We start from the raw sequence: 6000 nt of genomic DNA, 5'->3' as shown, positions 1-6000 counted from the left end.
TAATTTCATTCCTTGTAGGAAAAATGACCTAAAATGTCTTATGCGGTATATATCATTTTATTATTAAAAACTGATCAGTTTGTCCAAGAGTCCATATCAGGCAAATTCAACAGATGTACTACCGTTTTTTTTAGCAAATATGTACTGCTAGAAAATGAAAACGAAACATCCTGATCATCACTATTCATCAGTGTCATACACTGTTTGTATTTAGGCACAGTATGCTCTCATTAGCTGTGTTCAACTAGGTTACAGTCCTAATAATCATAAATAGCATGGTTCTGAGGAACAAACACTGACTGTAAATTGATTTGAAAATATCAGCACTTCAGATTTAGTTGGAGATTACACAAATGACAAATCATTATTACATCTGACCTGCAAGCATTGGTACGTCCTCCATTAATGAGTTATTGCCAAGACCTCTATAGCCATTTACCCAACATGCCTGCTTTTTCACCTGCTTCTTAATTTTAACAATTGCAGTAACTTTTTTTTAAAGGGAAACAGTATTTTATGTGCAATCTACATTGTTTCATGACTGGTATTCTACAGGCAGCAGCTTTATCAATTGTCAAATCCAAACATTAATCCCACCGCCCCGAAAGTAATTGAGATCGTTGTTGTTCACTGAATCGACTAAATTGGCATGACTCGTGGCAGGTTAAATCCAAACATTAATCCTACTTTCCTTTATGTAAATTTAATTGTTGTTCATTGTGTCGACTAAATTGGCACAAATCGTAGCAGTAGAATATTTTCAATCAGAATCACTGATTTCATCAATCTTTGCTATGTTGCTCATGATATCTGCCCAACATTTTTGACTAGGTGCTTTAAATCTAGCAGCTTGACAGAAGGAATCGCCAGGGTCAAGGGCATAGAATGGGCCTTTTGCAACGATCTGTGCAGTGACGACAGAAGCAGAAATACTTAGCCCGAGTTCATTTATGTTTCCTTTTTTCCCCCCTCTGTGTACGTTTTGAACACAGAGCCTCCGGGAGCACCAATTAGTGAAGGCGTATTAGCATCATCTTTTTTCAACTTTCTGTGAAACAGTGCCAATGGATTATGCCCTAACATGTTTCTTTGGGCACCATATGGGAATAAGGTTTTGCGGCTTCTGTTTAAGCACTTCTGAAACCTCAGGCTAAATGAAATGTGCTTCAATATGTTCCCTTTGTAGCGTGCAACACATAGTAGCGTGAAGTCCACTACACACCAAGAGACATGAACTGACCCAACACATCATAAAAAAAGATTTTTCATCGTATGCCAAAGTAAATAGGACACTGGGGAAATGAATAGCTTCAACTTTTAAGAGAAGCTGTTGTATGACAGCTGGATACATCCAATCTATTCAGACTGGATCGAACGATCTTGAGCAGCCTCTCCCTTTGCAAATGGATCGGACGTCTAGCACCGTCGTTTTTAGAGTAATACTGCTTTGTCTAGTAATGTCAGTGTCAGCTGGTGAGTTATAAGTGCCTCACGGTTGTCTTATTGGATGTTATAGCTCCGACGTTACAATGTGGTGTCACCTTTGTGTGGTGAGTCTAAGAAGGTGAAGCACCACTGAGCATGTGATTGATCTGTATTAAGACCCTCACTGTGAGATATCAGTGGAATTATTGAGAGGCTGTCTAGTTGCTATCTGAAGTGAACTCCCTGGCCTCCTCCTCTCTCAGATGATTAAAAGAGTTGCCCTTGAAATGTGATTGGCCGACTATACTGTGCTTATGGCCTTCCCTTATTCTTTTTTTTTAAACACTTCAGCAATTTCTAAGAATTGCTGCATGTTCTTTCTTCACTGTGACGTTGTTTCCTCTATTCTCGTGAGCGTGCCACTGCGATCCACCGAGTGACCCCAATCGTTCCTATTTGACCAACCAGTTTCTTCTGCCTTTGTTTCATCTCACTGCTACATAAATCAACCCAAATGTTGAGTACTGCCTAAAAATGACAATGACCTGAGGTACTAAGATATCAAAGACAGACAGGCTTGATCTTGTGTTATCCAGTTGAGTCACTGGGGTTTATTGGCTGCCTGCTTTGGTCAGATTACCTAAGGTGGTGCATGCTGTCTCTCCAACTCTGAACACACAGAGTTATGTCACACACCTGGACATGTCACGTGAACATTGGCATTCTAGCATGGATGCTCGCCTCTCCATCCATGTCTTTAAGCTAGCCAGCTACATTTGTCAATATGGGAAAAGACTCGTGGTCCAAATCAGTCTCTGAATAGATGTCAAATGGATGGCCAGCTGCTTTGCCAGTCGAGGTTAATGTCTTAATATATCATGTCATTTGTCTTTATCAGTGGCAGTTGTGTGCTTTACAAGCATCATTGCGCTTCAGGTCACTACCTACACGTGATTCATGTTGGCAACGTTTCAACGTACAATCAATGACAGCTTCAATTTCCATAGAACACGACGCATCTTGACAGCGACCTATTCCCAGATGGATGCTGTTCTAACATTGTCTCATTGCTGGCCAGATTACGTAACCCTCACCTCAGCATGAAATGATTTGCACATATCAGAAGTGGCTAAAGGCAGGATGTCAAGCTGCCTTCCACTCTTAGAGGGAGCACAGGAGAGCACGGCTGATGAGGAAGTGGCATGGAGCACGGTAATGCAACTCTTTGGGGGGGTTGGGCACAAGCAGAGGGGCCTTTTGTAGCCTTCTGCCTCTCAGGGCTCCTTTGGCCTGTGTATAATTGATGAGTAGAGTGAATAAGAGATGCATTTGTGACTGTCAGTCGGCTTGATGGGGACAGACGCAGCTCAAGTTTGGCTCTCTTCATCTGGCTGATGATGAGGATGAGGTTCATGTTTCTTCCCCATACTCTTTATCAACGCTGTCTTCGCAAAAAGGGGCTTTTGCTTCAAATGAATAAGCAAAAAAGAAATTGATAAGAGGCTTGTAATTTGAAATCTGTCATTGGTGAAAAAGTATGATAGAAAAACTCATTAAACACACTTTGCTGTGGGAGACTCATATTTCTTAAAAAAAAAAGTGAAAATAATCACTTCCATAGTCAGACTTGAGCCATCATTTAACCTGAAGGAAATATACGGGATTGCTGTAAACAACCTACTGATTATGTGTTTGCAATGTGAGCCTATGTAATTTTGGCGCTTTGTGTGACTTGACGGGCACATTTTTTTCCCTTAGTTTTGGCATTATTGTTAACTCGCTACCATTGACGAGTGATCATTTACTGTCAAGTCTCCCAGTTCAAAAGTTTACACATCAATCACCATCAATTGAAGCAAAATATAATAATAATAAAAATCTACTCTATATTTAGAGAGAGAGAGTCATGTTGAAGCCAGCTGCAGGCAACAATGCAGCTTAGTTACCACAAGAGTGGTCTCCAATGCATTGTAGAAGGAGCACGAATATGTGGGCTATAGCTACATAATTTATGTGGATGCGCAACCGGAGTGTTGAAAATGTGACAACACAGTTTCAGTACATCTGTGACAATTCTAGACTTAAGTAGCTCTTCTTCATATGTTGACTTACAATCCCACAAAGCTTACAATTCACAACTGAATAGTCACATAAAGTAGACAAGACAATTTTTTTCCACTGAATCTAATGATCTGAAATCTGAAAATAAGATCAGACATAATCTTACAGTTAAAAAATATATATAATTGATTGCTGGCAAGCTTTAAAAAGAAAATTACATTAAAGATCGCGTGATTTATTCAAACTATCCGCCAACCAGCTGCGTTAATATTTTACCGCCTTCCTCTCAGACTCATTTTCTGGGTTTTGCCTTTTAATATCCATTTTGCCACTAAGAGACAATAATTTGCATACCAATGTGTTTTCTCAGAGAGGGATTACTAACAGAAATTGGGCATGTTACAGATTTAATCGAAAGTAGAATTCTACAAATGACCCGTGAATAAATAAAATGGTGTGCCTCCGACATGAATACTTATGTCAGGGTGACTGTAAATGCCTAACATAGATAAATCATTTCAACTTGGAGGTGAATGATCAGATTTCAGTTCAAATGGATTGGATGTCTATCCCTTTCAAAGACAGCCAACAAGTTAAAACATTGCAAGTTTACAAGAGCAAGTTTGCACTCAGAAAGGAAATTCAGCCACGCATGTTCTCCAAACCATTTATACAAATGCACAGGCTAAAAAATTAACTGATCGTCTGCATGGAAAATTCTCAGAAGCTCAGTTGATCCTTTTTCCATAAACATACGCAAAACTGACAACATTCTCAAAACATTACACATGAATAGAATTGAGATGGGAAAAGTGGCAACAAGACTTGATCATTCTTATCTTTAAAAAATGGTCTGTATTTGAACCTTTCTATCGCCAAAACTGTACGTACGTCATAGTGTTTCATTATATTTTCAGAGTATCCCTAAGCCTTTAGAACTTTTCTTCCCTTTACAAAAGCGAGGCCTTTATGAGTAAACACCACTGAGCCATTTTAAATCATGCTTCAAAGATGATTCTCAGGTCCAAACACATAAAGTTCACCCACATATGTCCATCTGCTCATTTTACAATGCAATGGAGACAAGTTATGGGAACTCACTGGCTGTGGATAGCGGTTAGCGCTCCCATTGAGAAAGAAACTGTGGCCTTTACACAACCACTGGGACTCAGAGATTGACATTCCCGCTAATGCCATCTCATGAGGCGTGCCATTTTGGCCAAGACATGGACGACTGCCACCATGTGCTACCACCACTGCGACCACACAGGAAAGTGCATGTCTGCTTGTTTTCCACCGAAGGCCTGCAGAGGTGAAACTCTGAATGACCATGTATGGCGGTGCACATCCCCCTAAAACTCTTCTTCTCGTGTGCCCCTTGTTGCTGGTGGCACTGCATTCTGGGACATTGCTTTTAGAGCTTGTTGTACGGCAACACGCTGGAACATAACATAAACAAATTTAAATGAACTTGGATTACGATGTAGACACGCTCCAAAATAAGTTTAATCGAACCTAACACTAAACTTAATTTTAATTTTGTTTGACATTTTGATACCTTTCTTCTCCCGGTTTGGCTTTTTGCCCCGTCAATATCGAGGGTTGTTTGGGTTTTTATTCCCTTCAAAATATTACCAAAGTGATGCACAAAAATGTCCTCACAATAGGATAACGCACGACCACTTGCCAATGAGAAGTAGTATATACGCCATTCGCACTGACTAACGGGGGAAAAACTGAAAAAATGCAACGCTCCGCCCACTGCTCGCAGAGACATTACAAAGAGGGAGTTGCGACCAAAGACATTACACGAGGGAGTTGCGAGGAGAGAGACGGTACTCGGACGTTTGGTCGCCGGACATTTGGTCGCCGGACGTTTGGCCGCCCGGACGTTTGGCCGCCCGGACGTTTGGCCGCCCGGACGTTTGGCCGCCCGGACGTTTGGCCGCCCGGACGTTTGGCCGCCCGGACGTTTGGCCGCCCGGACGTTTGGCCGCCCGGACGTTTGGCCGCCCGGACGTTTGGCCGCCCGGACGTTTGGCCGCCCGGACGTTTGGCCGCCCGGACGTTTGGCCGCCCGGACGTTCGGCCGCCCGGACGTTCGGCCGCCCGGACGTTCGGCCGCCCGGACGTTCGGCCGCCCGGACGTTCGGCCGCCCGGACGTTCGGCCGCCCGGACGTTCGGCCGCCCGGACGTTCGGCCGCCCGGACGTTCGGCCGCCCGGACGTTCGGCCGCCCGGACGTTCGGCCGCCCGGACGTTCGGCCGCCCGGACGTTCGGCCGCCCGGACGTTCGGCCGCCCGGACGTTCGGCCGCCCGGACGTTCGGCCGCCCGGACGTTCGGCCGCCCGGGTGAATATAATTTTGAGAGCTGGTTTCAACAGTAGATATAGGTCCTAGGTGTGCCCACCATTATTTTGCCTTACTTGTTTACATTATATTCTACACTGGCCCAAGCATGTGCACGTTTATAACAGTGCTTACTGTTATTGGTACAAAGCAGAGGTGTGATG

This window comes from Stigmatopora argus, chromosome 3 (genome assembly GCF_051989625.1).
Source record: "Stigmatopora argus isolate UIUO_Sarg chromosome 3, RoL_Sarg_1.0, whole genome shotgun sequence".
Lineage (NCBI taxonomy): Eukaryota > Metazoa > Chordata > Actinopteri > Syngnathiformes > Syngnathidae > Stigmatopora > Stigmatopora argus.
This window is presented reverse-complemented; position numbering follows the sequence as displayed.